Here is an 18,124-nt window from a genome sequence, read left to right as displayed (position 1 = left end):
TAATAATGTATCTGATGTGGTGACTCAAGGAAGATGGCATGTTCTAGCCATAAGGAACAATCTTCCTGATGAACTAGCTGAGTACATTCTCAATGAAGTACGGCTTCTTGCTAAGCCTGATGAACTTGACAAACCTTGGTGGATGCTTGAAACTAGAAGGGAATGTTCTGTTAAGTCTGCTTGGGAGTACCTAAGGAGAAAAGGTGAAAAAAAAGAGGTGTATAAGAAAATATGGGTGAAAGGATTACCATTCAAAATTTCATTACTGATGTGGAGAGTTTGGCACTTCAAAGTACCCTTAGATGATGTGATTAGAAGTTGGGGTTACAATATGCCTTCTAAGTGTTGTTGTTGTACTAAACCAAAACAAGAATAGTACCTCATATTTTTTTGAGGTGTGAAGCTGCACAAAGGACATGGTCCTATTTCTATTCAGCTGTGAGTTTTAACATTGCAGAAATGCATTTGCAACAGGTAATCTTGAAATAGAGATAAGCACAGGGATAAAGTTACCATCAGCAGAATTATTTATCAAGCATCAAATAATATTCACCAAATTGTTAGATTGAGAAAACCAGGAATCAAAACAGTCCCACATAGGTGGCATGACATTCTCAGAATTCTTGAGCAATTTGTACCAAAATTACAAGTTACTCAAGTTATGTGGAATTTGCCAAATGATGGAACTTGGAAGTGTAACAAAGATGGTGCCACTAGGGGCAATCCTGGTAGGGGTTCATTTGCTTTTTGTGTGAGAAATAGTAATGGAGATCTAATTCATGCTCATGCAAAGGAGATGGGGGATGAGACTAGTACCAATACTGATTCAGAGGCACTGGCATTACTTGAAGCTGCTAGATACTGCCTCTCTCAGCATGTTTACTCTTTTATACTTGAAATTGATTCTTTGTTAATGAAGAATATCTTGGATAGACAGTGGAAGCCTCCTTGGAATATTGCTTTTGTGGTGGAGGTTTCACTTGACATAATTGACAATGCTGATGTACAGGTGCTGCACATATTGAGGGAGGGCAACCAGCTGGCTGATCACTTGGCAAATTATGCTCTTGATCATGGAGAAGTGATAGCCAACTCCTTTGCAGAACTGGATTCAAAAGGGAAGAGGATTCTCAATAGTGATAAACTATAATTCCCTTATTTGAGAATCAAGACTCGGATGAGATATTGAAGGAGAGATCTATTGGTGTGAAGTGGAGAGGCATTTATCACTATACTCAAGTCCTTAGGGAAGAGAGTATAGTGATAGTGTTTTCTACTAACTTGTTTTTCTATTTTGCAGGTTACATTATCACTTTGGTGATTGATGGAATTCATACAGGATGGAGGAATAGGACCACCTGGATTACATACTGACCACCTGGATTACTTACTCAAATACTTCTGTATATGTCACTGATCCTACTGGATATGATTTGATGTATACATGGCTCACTTTATATCTTCACTATTGTTTCATTGATCTTACATGCACAGGAGATGATATGAAAGAAGTCAAAAAGTGCATTACAGGGTTCACATATCATTAATGTGTATAATGTGTATTAATGATCCTTCTCATAGAGGACAGGATTTGGTACTGTTGTGGATATGGTATTCATTCATCTTACTTCATTTAGACAGGATATGGATTTGGCAAGAAGCAGGAGGTAGATTACAGCTTTTACAAGGAAACACATGAGAAGACCTGATACAAAGGCAAACAAGATCTATATCCTGGCTCATCTTCAGTGTCATGCTGGAATTGGGATTACTTATGGTAACTGTATGGATCTTTGTAGAGGAAGGTATGACCTTGGACATGCAGAAGCTGGAAGATACAGGTCATTGGATGCAGCAGGGAGAGGGCATATCTACATAATTTATGCAAAGGCAAACATGATCTATGTATGGACTAATTTTCACTCAGTGGTATTAGCATTTTATGCTCAGTTTGAGGAAAATAAGTCAATATGTAGGGAGTGTTTCAACCTTTGTAAAGGAAGATGGCTAACCAGCTATAACATTGAAGATCCAGCAAGTGGAAGATTCTGTAAATTGGAGAGATGGACTGCTGCACTCAACTACAATGCAACTCACAGTATATGGTACATGATACTAGCAGAGGATACCCAGTTACATATCTACTAGAGGTCAAATACTATCTGTATATTGGAAAATCTTCTAGGTGTGGTATTAATACTTTGTGCTCAATCACCTGAAGAGATGCAACCATATGGAAAATGTTTTGACCTTCCTTCTTTGCTCATTGGTCTTAACTTAAGAAAGGATATGAACTTTAAGAGTGTGGTAGATAGTAACATCAGGAGATAGCAGAAATTATTATGCATGGTTCTGAAATTTTGTTGGGTTCACTGGTGCTTGAAATCATCATGGACATATACAAGTAGGCCATGCATGCAACAATATAGGCGGGGAAGCAGCTTTGAACAAGCATTAGAGATTCAAGAGTGGTATCTTGGAATCCTAGTTTCATTATACATAGCTTTTGCTTTGTTAGTTCATCTATTAGCTATTTGTAGAATTAATTTAGGGCATCTTACAAGTCTTAAATTGATCTTTAGTTTAATTTTGCATTACATATTAGCCTTTGGCTACATTTGTAAACACTAAGGAATTTTGCTTTGAGAAAATATATAAAATCAGCCCTAGGCCAAAAGCCTAGTGGACTTTATTAAAAAAAAAAAAAAACTATATAAGGCCAATTTGCAGGATTTCCATTCACTGGGGGTGATGTTTACTTTTTACCCCTCAAATTGGTGGTCTTTAACTTTTTCCCTTCGCTAAAAATCCCTCGGTTTCGGGTTCGAACCCCCACTCAATCAAAAATTTTGAAAAAAAATTCGTAAGATAAAGTTTGGATGAAAAATTATGCCCTTATTTTTTTTTTTATTTTTTTTTTTACTGAGATGGGGTTCGAACCCACAACCTTGGGGTATTAGGCGAAGGGAAAAACTTAAAGACCACCAATTTGAAGGGAAAAAATTAAAGACCACCCCAAATGAAGGGTAATCCGCGCAAAAAATGACTATATAATACATTACAATCCAAACCTTAACTTGGTTTTAGGGTTTGAGAGGACTAACTAAATCTCAGTTCCGGCTGTGCATCGGTTATGAAACGGGTACATACTTAGAAATTTGGGCTTCTTCCGAGAAAAGTTGGGTCATTTGCACTTTTGTCCCTATTTGCGCTGGTCTTAAATTTTTGTCCTTCAAAATCAAACTTTTTAGGCATAAGTTATGCATCATAATATCCACAAGTTAATATGTGCTTAAAGAACTTATGCCCTCAATTTTGAAAGGCAAAAATTAAAGACCAGTCGATTTCAAGGGCAAACCGTGCAATTACTGCAAAAAGGTTGTAGCAATAGAAATAACATGATGAAAATTGAAGATGAAGTGAGAAATTAGTTTAGCAACTTTACTATTCCCTCAATTTGAAACCTCCTTGAACATTTACTATTTCGTGCCAATTATGATATTCCTCCATTTTAAACAAGTAAAATTACATATTTAAAATTAAATACTAGTATTATAAATCACAATTCTTATGATTATAAAAGTTAAAAAAATAAGAAAAGATATAGGTAGATGAAAATTTTGATACATCAAATACTAATAGGATACTGTAAAATGAAAGGAAAAAAGTACATGTCGATTACTCCCTCCATCTCAAAATATTTGTCGTCTTTACTAAAATTATATGTCTCAAAATATTTATCATTTTAATTACCCAAGATAAAATTAAGTAACTTTTTTCCATTTTATCCTTGTATTAATTACATCAATGGACTGATTTTGTGAGTTCAAATATCAACATTTTAGAGGTTTCATCATTAATTGAGTAAATATTTATTGAGGAGAGAGAACATAATGAAATATGTTAATAGGGTAAAATAGTCAAAATAGTATCCTTATAAATGCTTTCTTAATGGGCGTGTAAATGAAAAATGCGATAAATATTTTGAGACGGAGGTAGTATACCATATGCTAAATTGTAACAGGTATAAATTTGACCAAAGATGGGGGTTTGCCGCCTATTCTGTTTTACCCATGACATGACACCCATGAGCAATTTATCTCTAATTGAATTTTATTTCAAATAAGTAATTTTAGAGTTCGTCTACACTAATACATAGCATTAGTCTTTTTTTTTTATACGTTTCACAAATTCATATATGTCACGGTTGGACCGTGTTATGCTCAAAATAGAAATCTGGACAGTTGGGGCCCAATTGTGGGTTATTCTTACATAACAGGCCCAATACCTATCACTATCAATAGTTTTAGCCTTTTTATATTTAGTCCCTAGTTATTATATTATTAAATCAAGTCCTCCTATGCTGAATCAATTAGGAGTGGACGCGTGTCGTTAATAGTACGGGGGACATTGTTGAACTGTTTGGGATTATTGAATATTGAAAAACCTAATTTTTGCTTTGTTATTTTATTTCCTTTTCTTATTCTTCAATCCAATAGTTGCTTCACTCTACAATTTGGTATCAGAGCATTGGATCTTGGCTCCAATGGTGGATTTACGTGAAAAAAACACTAGTGGAGTTCCTACAAGTATGGAACTTCAGCTACAGGAATTCATTGATGCTTCCACGAGAAGAATGGAGAATCTGGAAGCGATGCAGAAACGTAATGAAGAGGCGAGTCAGAGGATGGAAAATATGGTTTTGGAAATTCATAGGCAATGGGAATCGAGAATGACGCCCCAGTCGAACATGGTAGTAGCACAAGGGAGCTCATATGGAGAAACTGGTCATCCTTTGGTGTGAACGAAACCTCCTTTAACACTAGTGACACCAACAACTAGCAATCTCAATGTAAGTGGTGGGCAATTTTCTCATTCAGCTACATCATTAATCCCATGTTTTGGACAATTTTCATTTGCTCCCATGGACCCTTATGTCCCTTTCAGCCTTAACCTAATCACGCATGCTACCATACCCACCTCTATAAGCTCTTCAAGACCTTTTTCTTCTTACCCAAGACCTGTATGAATCACCAGTTTATCCCAAATAAATTCTTACAACCCATATTACCCTACCACTAGAGTTCCACCTACAAGTGGAGCTTATGTTCCTTCCTCAACTTTTGAAAAACAAGCACCATATATAACCCAGCTACCCCCTTACCACACTCAAATGCCCATATATACTAGCCAAACACCTATGAGTATAGGCCATCTACCCCAACATATGGAATATTATTCTTCAGGTCCACCCACATTCTTTTTAAACCCCGAGAATTCGGCCGGGAACCTTCTAAACTACTTTTGCAGAGTTTGATGGTGCAAATGTTAGAGCTTGGCTACGTCGTTGTGACTACTATTTTGATTTTTATCAAGTTCCAAATTCAGCGAAAATGACTTATATTGGTGTGGGTGCTAAGAACAATTTGGACAATTGGTTTGACTCCTATGTAATTAACCGTGGAGGTAGAATCAATTGGAATCAATTCTGTTACAATTTGTGTAAGCATTACGATAGTACTGGTCCATTAGATGTTGTCACTGAATTTAATAGATTGCAACAGTAGTCGAACATGGCTAGTTATCAAAAGAAATTCGAAGAATTACGATGCAGGGTCCAAGTGGTTTGACCACACTTGCATGAGCTTTACTTTGTGACATGCTTTGTTGGTGGGCTAAAAGACTAGCTAAGCCCAATGGTGAAAATAGCCAATCCTAAATCATTAGTGGCAGCATCTAACATGGCAAAATTGTATGAAAAGTCACTAAATGCATCAGTCAAACAAAACAGACCTAAACCCACCAGACCCCATTTTTCAGATTACCCAAACACCAACACAAATAATCAAGCCTCATACTCTGGGCCTAAATCTGGCCCAAGTAACACTAGACCCCCACTTCCCAAAAATCTGACCATTGAAGCTTTACGCAAAAGAAATCTATATTTTAAGTGTCATGAAAAACTCACTCCTGGCCACCAATGTAAGGGCAGACCTTTAAATTCAGTGAGGAGGAGTTTGTAGAGGCCTTTGATGTGGAGTTAACAAATGAATTAGCAGTTGAGGAGGAAGAGGAACAAGGGGAAGTGTCCCTTAGTGTAGTACTGGGCCTAGGGGATTCCCCCAACACTATTCGCATTATGGGCCTAGTTAAAAAAGAGTCCATCACTATGCTGATTGATAATGGGTCGACCCAAAGTTTTGTGGACCCACAAGTCGTGAAATAGTTAAATTTGAAGGTGATTCCGTTGGGCCGATCCATGAGGATGAAGGTGGCCAATGGTCAAGAGTTGTGCACTCATAGAAGCCCAATTTTCCAATGGACAATGAATGATGAGGTGTTTTCTTTTCATCTAAGGTTGTTAAGGGATGGGGGAAGTGATGTGACCCTGGGCATGGATTGGATCAATACTGTAGCACCAGTTGTGTTGCATACAAGGCCTCACAGTATTTCGTTCTATAGAGGGGAGAGCTTGATTACTTTATTTGGTTGTGGGACTAAAGGCATTCTGGAGGCTAAAGAAGCAAAGTCCATCGGAAGCTATTAATATGGGCCAATGTGTACTAATAGGGCAGTTGAGGGCTTAGAGTCGCAACAAGAACAGATCATTCCTAGCCCAATACAATTATTTCTTCAAACTTATTCATACCTATTACATGAACCAAAAGACTTACCCCCCAAAAGGCCTTGCGATCATGCTATTAATCTCTTACCAGGATCCAAACCAGTTAATCAAAGGCCTTATCGTTATTCTGTTGAGAAAAAAATGCAATAGAAAGAATGGTCAAAGAGATGATGGAATCCAAAATTGTCACAATTAGTAATTCTCCATTTGCCTAGCCAGTAATTTTAGTGAAGAAAAAGAATTCTTCTTGGAGATTTTGTGTGGACTATCGTAAACTTAATGAGATTACGATTAAAAATAAATAACCTATTCCGGTGGTGAAAGATTTATTAGATGAATTACATGAAGCACAATTTTATTCAAAATAGGACCTAAGATCGGGCTATCATCAAATACGAATGCGTCAAGGAGACGAATTCATGACTGCCTCCAAGACACATCATGACCTTTGGGAGTTCAAAGTCATGCCATTCGGCTTGATTAATGCTCCGGCCACCTTCCAGGCCTTGATGCATACCATTTTCAGACCCTATTTCAGGAACTTTGTCCTTGTATTTTTTGACGATATATTGGTTTATGGCCATAACTTGACAGACCTTGTTGACTATTTGAAAATGGTGTTCGAAGTAATGAGAAAGAACAAGCTGTATGCTAAGCATTCTAAGTGATGTTTTTCCCAACATCAAGTGGAGTACCTAGGCCACATTATCTCAGGCCAAGGAGTAAGCACTGATCCTGCAAAAATGGAAGCTACGGTGATCTGGCCCTATCTAAAGACATTGAAGGAATTAAGGGGATTCGTCGGCTTAACATGTTACTATCGCAGATTCATTAAACATTTTGCTCTCGTTAGTAAGCCTCTCACTTCATTGCTTAAAAAGGGTGCTTTCCACTGGGATGAAGAAGCAACCATTGCATTTGACAAACCTAAACAAGCCATGATTAGTGCCCCTATTTTGGCACTGCCAAATTTCAGCATTCCTTTTGTGGTCGAGGTAGATGCTAGTGGAACAGGTGTGAGAGCTGTTTTTGATGCAAAATCACCAAGCAATAGCTTTCCTAAGCCAAGCCCTATGTCCTAAACACCTTGGGGTATCTACATATGAAAAGGAATTGATTGCACTCTTGCTAGCTGTTGAAAAATGAAGACATTATTTACAGCCTAGTCACTTTATCATCAAAACAGGCCATTTCAGTATCAAATTCTTAAGGGATCAGAGGCTTACTACAGCTTTGCAACATAAAGGAATTTCTAAACTTATGGGCCTAAGTTATGAGATACAATTTAGAAAATGGAGTGAAAATGTTGTTGCCGATGCATTATCCAGGAGATTTGAACCCAAGGAAGAATGTTTGGGGATTACTACAGTTCTGCCTGGGTGGACTCAAGAAGTGATAGAAAGCTATGAAGGAGATGAGAAAGTTAATAAAGTCATCAACCAACTCAGCATTGACTCTCAATCAATTCTAAACACCACCTTATCTGAGGGAATAGTAAGAATGGATGGCAAAGTGTGGGTGGGTAGCAATGGAAACTTAAGAGAAAGATTGGTAGAACAAATGCATTCGACTGCTTGGGGTAGTCATTCTGGAATCATGGGAACTCAACAGAGACTAAGAGTTGTTTTCTACCAGCTAGATCTGCTCAAAGAAGTGAAAGAATGGGTTAAGACATGTGATATATGCCAAAGAAATAAAGGGGAACATGCTCCTTATCCGGGGTTACTATGACCATTGCCTATTCCAACTAGGGATTAGGATCATGTAACCATGGATTTTATCTAGGGGTTACCAAGATCACATGGGAAGGATACTATACTGGTAGTTATTGACAAATATAACAAATATGCACACCCGTTTACCCTGACCCACCCCTATAATGCAAATCAAGTTGCTCAACTGTTCCTAGACAATGTTTGCAAGCTACATGGCGTTCCAAGTTCAGGTCTTTCAGATAGAGACCCGATATTTACAAGTACATTTTGGAAATAATTATTCAAGGGGTTGTAAGTAGAATGGAAATTAAGCTCTGCTTACCATCCCCAGACGGATGGACAATCGGAGAGACTCAATCAGTGCATCGAATCGTACCTAAGGTGATGACTGGCCATAAACCCAAAGATTGGAGTAAATGGATTCCTATGGCAGAATTTTGGTATAATTCCAATTACCAATCTGCTATAGGAATGACCACCTTCAAGGCCTTATATGGGTATGAGCCACCACAACCATCTTTTGAACTCATTTCTCAGTCCAAACTAGAGTCAGTTGATCAGGAACTGAAGAAAAGGCAGTTGATCAACAAGGTCCTGAAAGACAATTTAGAGAAAGCCCAAAATTGAATGAAGCAGTTCACAGATTCCAAAAGATATGAGAGGAAGTTCGAGGTGGGAGACATGGTCTACCTTAAATTGTAACCATACCGTCAAATGTCAGTAGCAGTTCAGAGGAATCTCAAGCTCTCTGCCAAGTACTATAGGCCTTATGAAGTAATTCGCAAAATTGGGGCCGTCGCATATGAACTGAACCTCCCCCAAAGCTCGAAGAGCCACCCCATGTTTCATATGTCACAATTGAAGAAGAAGATAGGGGACAAAGTGGTTCCATCCATAGAACCCCCATATTGCAAGGATGATGGACAAATCTTGGCTGAACCAATGGCGATCTTGGAGAGGAAACTAGTAAAAAAGGGAAATATAGGGGTGACTCAAGTTCTAGTTGAATAAGCAAATTTGGGTAAGGAAGAGGCGACTTAGGAAGATTACACATTTCTCTAGTCACAATATCCTGAATTCAATCCATAAGAGACGATGATACCGAGGAGAAGAGGAATGGAATTGTCACAGTTGGACCGTGTTATGCTCAAAATAGAAATCTGGATAGTTGGGCTGGCCCAATTGTGGGTTATTCTTACAGAACAGGCCCAATACCTATCACTATCAATAGTTTTAGCCTTTTCATATTTAGTCCCTAGTTCTTATATTATTAAATTAAGTCCTCCTATGCTGGATCAATTAGGAGTGGACATGTGTCGTTAATAGTACAGTTTGTTAAGGAATAGATTGCTTTCTATATTTAGGGGACGTTGTTGCACTGTTTGGGATTATTGAATATTGAAAAACCCAATTTTGCTTTGTTATTTTATTTCCTTTTCTTGTTCTTCAATCCAATAGTGGCTTCACACTATAATATACCGTTGAAAGATTATTGAATTTAGAAGGAGGTTAGGTTAGCCAAAGGATAATTGTGTTTGGTTAAGTAACTCATTTTTTATGTAATATAAGGAATCACTTTTCATATGTGTTCTAAATCTTTGATGTGAAATAATGGTATGTTACCCGTCGTTTTTTAGTGAAAATAATATTTTCCCAGAATATTTCATCTGATGAAATAATAAAAGTGCCTGCAAATCTAATCGAAACATTTTCGTTGTCAAAACTAGACTAACACAATTGAAATCCCTATCCGTTTGTCACCATAAGATTTGTATGTAATTAAACAAATGTATATGCTAAAACTTGTAGTAGTTGATGATATACCTTATGGTCAACGAGTTCAATTAATCCAATATCTTTGACACGGATATAGATATATATGTACAAAAGAGTACTATTTAAAAAATTAATTAATTTTGAATCTATAATTTCAAAAGCATAATGAATTCAACCGTAAGAACTTAATGGTTTCAGCCGTCAAATTTATACCATTGATCCATCTCCTTGTAAGAAATGCACTCATTTTCTCAAAATTCTAAATCCACATATGGGTGATGTATGTTTTCTAATGATAACTTCTTCTTCTCTTCTTAAAATTATAATACAACGAACATTGCTTCCTAGTGTGCGTGAGAAAAACCATTCTCCTGTGATTCACAAAAGTTTGAGATATTTAATTTATAGAACTCCGCTTTTAAGAGAAGCAAAGTAAACTTGGAGCAACTTTCTTCCTAGCAACATCAATATTTCTTTTTAGTGAAAAAACATAAAAATAGGGAAGAACGTTGGATATTATGTAAATTGAGAAAAAACATAAAATTGTCGAGAAGTATTTGGAAAAAGAAATAATCGCCCACCGTGGGGCTCGAGAACCCACGACCACAAGGTTAAGAGCCTTGCGCTCTACCAACTGAGCTAGACGGGCTTCCATGGTATGATACTCCAAAAGATTTACTTATCAGCTTCAGTAAAGATTATGAAGCTTCTAGTGAAAAATATTGTCCAAGCGATGATCAATCCCATTTAAAAAATGAAAGGGGTGTTGTTTCCTAAGCATTAAGGTTAAGGAGGTAAAGTAGATTTTGTTCATAAATTTTTGAGAATCTAACATAAAACTAAAAATATTTTATAATAAGCCACGAAATCAATTAATCCATTCTAAAGGTTAAGTAGCCTATTGAAATTGGAAACAACATGATGTGGTAATAGTCAGAGGCAGACCTACCCCTATAGTAGGGGGTCAGGTGCCCCCAGTAACCTCAGAAAAAATATATGTATATATATCTTATATATTATGTACATATTTTGATTGACACCCTCATTCACAAAGATCAGGTTGCAACAGTGATTGATAAGGTGCACAAATGATCCTTTAATGCTTAGACCTGGGTTCTTTCCCACTCCAGCATCACAAAAACATTTTTCCGACAATTTTTGTAGCCACATAAAAGTAGTGCCCCCATTACTCTCAAATCCTGGTTGCACCTCTTGTGATAGTAACGAGACAGAAAAACACTTAATTTCGGAAATGATAAAGTAACTCTTACAAATGGGAAAAATCTTTTTCATTTGTGGTATTCCTCGTCATTGTGCTGGTGTATCTAGGTTGTTGTTTCCTCCATTTGATTTTGATCCAAAACGCTACTTAAATAACCCGATCTCGTTAATTTATTGCAAATATTGTTATTTACATATTTCTTGATAGGTATTTTGCCTATCACTTCCAGTTAACAAGTTCAGTTTGGGTGGTTACTAATCACAGGCATATCCGATGAATAGAGAGGAAAAAGAACGTGTAGCATGTCACACGCACCAAGTTGGAACGATCAAGCTTAGGTTAACGACTAATGCACAATTGCACTAGTCGATGGTAGTCTATCACGTACTCCCGATGAATGGCTTTCAAGTCCTTCTGCATAAGATTGTAACAACATTCATTAAGGACCAAATCAAAATAGGGATTAACGACATGATGCATCAACTGAATCAACACATCAATGACGTTATAAAACCTATGGTGCAAAAATCATAACGAACAATATTTTGCTAGAGAATAGGAGTTAATTTAATGCCATAAAGAAACAGTAATATTCCTATGGTGACAATTTTAACTAGCAGCCATCTTAGGCCTTATCAGGAGGATTCCAAGAAACGTTACAGCACTTCGTAAACTCATTTGCATTTCGCTAAAACTGGATTGGAGATATTATTTTCTTGTATGTGGAAAATTCAGTTGAGTCAAGTGCAATTTACCTTGCCAATCATGACACTGAAATATATCTAACTGGAATCTTTTCCAGCCTAGCATTTCGACAAGGTCCATGGTGTTCTTTCAAACGTGAATATGAAACAAAGGAAATGGTCAAAAGTCAGTTTTGGCGCACATTTCCTTCTTAGAAAATGGAGAAGCAGGTCATTACGAGAAACCAGTAAAGAATGAGATATTTACGAGAAAGCAAGACCTATAAAAATGAAAAGATATTGCTAAGGATGTTTTAAGGGCCAATGAGGCACTCTTTGCTATAGGATTCATGACATAGCAGTCTTTTGTGACCTTTGTTGAAGTCCTTCAAACACAAAAGTTCTTATGAACCGAGAAATTATCATGTGAAGCAGAAGTAACGAGAACTGTGTCATATATTAATAATGTTCTACTGTCTAAAGCATGGAAATAAACCAGCATTGGAGAGACATAAAGATTATTCTTTTATGAGTCTATTAAGAAACTTATATAGATTTCTACCATATATGAGACTTGAGATTTTTCCTTGAGAGTTTTCAATATACTAAGAATTGTAAACGAGAAAAAGGTAAGTAGGATGATTTAAAAGCAGCATTTAGGGGAAAAGGAAAAACCAAACCACAGAAAAAAGTATTGATCTAAAAGCAACCATTTGCAATCTTTTTATGGACAAAAACTTACCTTGAAATTTCAAGCTTCGTGTAACCAGAGTCTCCAAAGGCGCCACTGATGCAAAAAAGAAATAATGTTGAAGACAGTCAAGAAAAACTGGAGAAGCCTCTACTATCAATAGAAGTCACATATCGCTCCAAAAAGAAATATGTCTGCGTCAAATCTCATGACATGGCAGAGGGTCAGTTTTTCCAATCAAATAATTCTCTATACTTGAAGAGAATGAGCAGTTCTCTTACCAAAGAAACTGTACCACTTAACAACTTCCACTAAACTGAAGAGTATAATACTCGAGGATTAAGTGATAAACTCTTTTATTAAGGATAATCATGCAAAACAAACTAAACTTTTGAATCATTTGGGATATGTTGTCATGGACCAATTTTAAAGAGGTAAGAGAGCAAAAAAAAGAAAGCAACCCAGCAATCTAGGAGATTAACAATGTTGGAAAAAGCTTACATGGAAATCTTTGGTTCAAGAAGCAGAATAGAGAATCCTTCAACCTAATGAACTGATGCCCCTCAAACTGGTCAATCCATTCAAGTCCTAGGTCCTTCTCAAAGGGAGATTGCTACAATAGCATCCCTGCTAACCGTACAACATTCTAATGAGAAAAGGAGCTGAAAAATAAGATTTGGCATACTTCAGAATTGTTCTTAAGCATACTTCCACCATTTAAGACTTGGCTGCCATGAAAGCTACGCGCATTTAATAGTGCATATACAATTTACGTTTGTATCAGAGAAACCTCCTAGCTAGCTGCATCCGTCGAAACAATCAGTGAGAATTTATTTGAGCTGCAACTCATGACAGAATTCAATGGCACCTGAATAGATATGACAAATACTGAGATTCTTCTTCTTTTGTACAGGTTGGGAGATAGGAGGGTCAGACATTAATACAACAAATGAAAGGGGGAAAATAGGTGGAGTTTAAATGTTGATAGAATCCAATAAACGCTCCTATCATCAATTTAATATAATACACTAAAGTTCTGGAAAAAGAAAAATGAAGAATTGAGTGAAGCACCAAACTGACTGAAACTAATGTAGGATCTTCCGAACAGCTTACATCCTAAATCTGCTTGCAAACCAACACATTCCCTTTCAAAACTGGTAGTTTAACAGTTACACAATTTCATAGATAGTTGACTGATGCAATAAGAGAATTTGTAAAGAGGTAAAATGAAAAGATCCTTAGCAAATAGGGAGGGTCATATTATAGGAAATGGCATGATAGATTGAAGAAGTATATAATTTATCTGGTCCAAATGCCGAAAGTCATTCGTAAGCTACAATATGCTACAGAAGTGTTATCCCGGCATTAAAATAAGTTAACTACCACGCCCCGATGAGAGTAAATATCAGACTTTTTAGTCAAATAAAAATACAGAAACTTCCATGGACAATAAAAAGGCAAACAAGGCCATGCAAAGACGGAGGATAGACCCGTGTAGCTTCTCATTTAGCCCCCTATATGCGTTGAGTTTTTTGATGTTCTATATGCATTGAGTTTTTTGATGATAATCTCATTTGCACTTCCAGTAAAATTTAAACTACAAAAGGATATACACGTTACAGCAGCCTTTTGCAATGATGCCAAAAAAAAAAAAAAAATCCTTTTGCAATGCATTCAAGTCATTGTTGAGCACCAGTTGAATTACTTGTTCCTATGTGGTCAGTTAAAATAACATCTAAAACAAGTAATTTTTCGTATTTCAAGGACAATATAAAAGAAGTTACCTAAAGAGGACCAAGTAGAAGAACAAAGGTTCAAGTGAAAAACCCAAAGGGAAAGTTTAGAACAGTTCATAAGTTTGCAAAATAAACCACAGAAGAATATAGTCAACGTGTATTTCTTAATAATTGTAGATATCCCGCATTATGAAGAGTAAAATATGGGAAAGTCTCTTGTTGCATGATTATCAAGCCTAACAAAGAAATTTTCAGGAACCTAAGATGTGTTTCTTAGGAAATAACTCCGCGGATGTAAGGTCAAACACTAAAAATCAGCTCAAGGGAAACTAGAAATGAAGTTTGCAAGAAGCATATATGGAGGTCTTTGAACTATAAAGACATGTGATTGCTTTTCGCATTTGAGAGATTCTGTAGTCCTTACCAAATGGTAAGGAATGTATAGCTGAAGACGCTGTCCTTCAACAAAATTCAAGGTTTGCATGCTCAGGAGAGACTGCAACAGCGGCCTGTATACCACAGAAACCTTGTAGCATGACATTTGATCTAGTCACCTATGAGATAGAAGATAAATTTTCATAATTAAAACCACATATTTAAAGGAATGTAGGTATTCCTTGTTTGATGAAGATTTAGAAGAATAAGAATTGGTTCGAACCAGTCCAACAGTGTCAAATGGAATTGGAATTGCAAAATGATGAAGGGAAGGCACAGATCCAATTCACTGATAACTTAGCATTTTTCTTGATGTCAAATAATTGCAAAGAAAAGGACTGAATTAATACTAAAAAAATTCTGGACTTCTTCAGTACTACAGTAAGATGTATTGGTTGGGAATTGAAAAGCTTGGAAAACTAATGGAGAGGAACTCGTCGAAAAAAAAGAGATAATCATTCATAAATTGAAAGAGAAACAGTGACGCAAGTTCTGCATTGTCCTGAGTCCCACGATAATTACTGGAATATGAGAAATCTTGGACCACTAGGAGTTTGGGCCACTCCGATTGATGCAACTTCCTTCTAACTTTGGGCAGCCTTTAATATTCAGGTACGATAATTTGGTTAGGCGTCGCATGGCATCACTGGATGGAAGATGCTATAGATTTTTGCAGTTTGATAAACTTAACTCTTCCAAAGAAACAAGGTTGACGAGCCCATCCGACAGAGCTTCTAGCAACGGACAATCGTGGATCTGCAGATGTTGTAGCCGTTTGCAGCTCACTGGCTCCAATGTTTCGAGAGAAGTAAGGTTGACAAGACTATCAGGAAGAGCCTTGATTCCAAAACCATTTATTCCTATCTCTGTTAGGGTAGAGAGTTGCATAAGCTAATGGGGCAGAGAATCCCAGTGTGCACGTCCGTGCACCCAGAACTCACGAAGGGACGATAGCTGCTGAATGCCATTAAAAACCAATTGGAATGCCTCAAAATCCACCAACTCTGAGAAAGGACCAATACACAATCTCCTTAACCCTGTGTGACGCTGAAGGCCTCCTGTGGGCACACTATCCAATTTGGGGCATTTTGATATATTCAAATATGAAAGTGAAGGCATTTCCCACACATGTAAAGGGAAGGAAACTAAGTTGTTACATTTGTTGACATTTACAGATTCCAAAGAACGATAATGCTCTAGCATTCCACTTGGTAAACTAGTCAATCCATCACAATTGTATAACCGAAGTTTTAGGAGGGAAGTCAATTGATTCTCTCCTCTGGGAACAGGAATGGAACTGAAATTGGTGCAAAAGCCAATGCTTAAGCTGTTGAGAGAATGGAGATTTTACAAGCTTTGTGGCAATTCACGAAACTCTCAGCAATTTAAGACCAGTAGACGTTCAAGAGAAACATTGTTGCATAGCATCTCATCTGTGAGACAAGTGAGTTGTCTCACATCTCTGACAATAAGCATTACGAGAGCTGTCTCACGTTAAGTAAGGACTGCTAACGTGCACTGGTTGGTAAAGAAATGACCCGCACCACCAAAAACACTATTTCGCCGGCGAAACTGGTAACGTCGGAGGATGGTTCTAGCTACAGACTCCCTTCTCTCACTTTTGCGAGCTTCCTCCCCCCTCAGTTCTCATCTATTCCTGAGGAGGGTGAGGTCATGGGATCCGACTCAGATTCGCAACAATCAGTCCATCTTCGTGATTTTGGAGGTTCGGATGGCTATCCGGCAACTCGTCGGCTTCAGTTCTCGGAAGCTGGCACTTCAACGCATCAAAATCCATCGGAGAAAAAGGATCATCGTGAGAATCGACTAACTCAAAAAGGTAAATCCCTAACCTACATAGCACCTACTACTAGGCAGGGAAGAAATGTGTTACAATTGATGATGAAGATGTGAAATCGCAAGTCCTCTACTGGCAAAATGCTTTAATAGGGTTCATAGTGGGGGATACACCTTATTTGAAAACCATGGAGAGTTTTACTACAACTGCTTGGTCCTTCACTGAGAAACCCCAAGTTCTTGCTCATGATTCCGGCTACTTCATATTTCGATTTGCTAACCCTGAGGATTGTGAAAGGGTACTACTGGGAGGACCTTACTACTTCCACAATAAACCATTTATAGTCCAAAATTGGGAACTCGATTTTGAATTTGACCCAGATTGCTCAACCCTTGATTGATTCCATTGAGATCACTACCTCAACTGGCATTAAAAACCAAGAAGTGGACTATGACTGGAGACCTAAGTTCTGCACAAATTGTATGAAATTTAGGCATATGATGGAAGACTGTTGGGCAAATGTAGAGGAAGAGGTTAGGGAGGATAACTTTCAGAAGGCACCTAGGAGGAGAAGAAGACATAGAAGGAGGAGAAGGCAGTTTAGACAGGATTGGGTGTCAAAAGAGACTGAACCAGCGCCAACTATTGCTCAGGTCACTACTGATCCGCCTGAGACTGGGAGTGCATGTGTTGCTAGGAAGCAACAACCAGAACTGGAGTCTTCTAACCCACCTGAGCAGACAGAACTGCAGGCTACTATCAATACTGCTAACAGATTCAACAGTCTTCAAGATCAGCCCTTGAATGCTACATCTGGGCAACCTGGAGACCGTGGGGTGAACCATAACCCTCCATGATTATTAGCACTTGGAATGTGAGGGGCTTGAATCAGCCCCTAAAGCAGAAAGAGGTGAAACTTTTTCTGCAAAAGAATAGAGTAGATATTTTTGGTTGCTTAGAAACTAGAGTGAAAGAACACAAGTCAACGGGTATTATAAATAAGGTAGCACAGGGATGGAGCAGTAGATGCAACTATCCTATGGCACCAAATGGTAGGATTTGGCTATTTTGGAAGCCACATATACACCTGCAGGTTCTAGTAGTGCAAGAGCAATTTCTTCACTGCCATGTAGAGGATGTGACTACATCCTGCTGACCTTACTATAATTACATCCTGCTGACCTTACTATAATCTATGCACAAAATGAGACACAGCAAAGATCATGCTTATGGAGTGAACTGAGACACTTGCTACCAACTGTGCAGGGGCCCTGGTTATTGGCAGGAGATTTTAACTCTGTATTATCATTAGAGGACAGGATTGGCTCTATTGTGACACCAGCTGAAACACAGGAATTCAGAGATTGGGTGGATGGTCTTCAACTCACTGCATTTAGATCAAAGGGGTGGCACTATACCTTTTGTAATAAGCAACAGCAGGCT

At 37.7% G+C, this 18,124-nt stretch overlaps 1 long non-coding RNA gene and 1 other non-coding gene across 3 annotated transcripts; both read right to left on the bottom strand.

The window, feature by feature from the left end:
• Window positions 1-10,690: 10,690 nt before the first annotated feature.
• Window positions 10,691-10,765, bottom strand: TRNAK-CUU (transfer RNA lysine (anticodon CUU)). The gene has a single exon. It is a non-coding gene; the product is annotated as a tRNA-Lys (tRNA).
• A 281-nt stretch (window positions 10,766-11,046) lies between these two features.
• LOC132606372 (uncharacterized) lies at window positions 11,047-17,769 on the bottom strand. 2 transcript variants are annotated; one of them, XR_009569711.1, is made up of 4 exons: window positions 13,427-17,769; window positions 13,214-13,339; window positions 12,764-12,808; window positions 11,047-11,752 (listed from the first exon to the last, which is right to left on the bottom strand). It is a non-coding gene; the product is annotated as an uncharacterized LOC132606372 (long non-coding RNA). The 2 variants fall into 2 exon arrangements; XR_009569710.1 differs by having other exon boundaries at window positions 13,214-17,759.
• Between the last annotated feature and the right edge of the window lie 355 nt (window positions 17,770-18,124).

The sequence above is a fragment of the Lycium barbarum genome, chromosome 8, assembly GCF_019175385.1.
Source record: "Lycium barbarum isolate Lr01 chromosome 8, ASM1917538v2, whole genome shotgun sequence".
NCBI classification, from domain to species: Eukaryota; Viridiplantae; Streptophyta; class Magnoliopsida; order Solanales; family Solanaceae; genus Lycium; species Lycium barbarum.
This window is presented reverse-complemented; position numbering and strand designations above follow the sequence as displayed.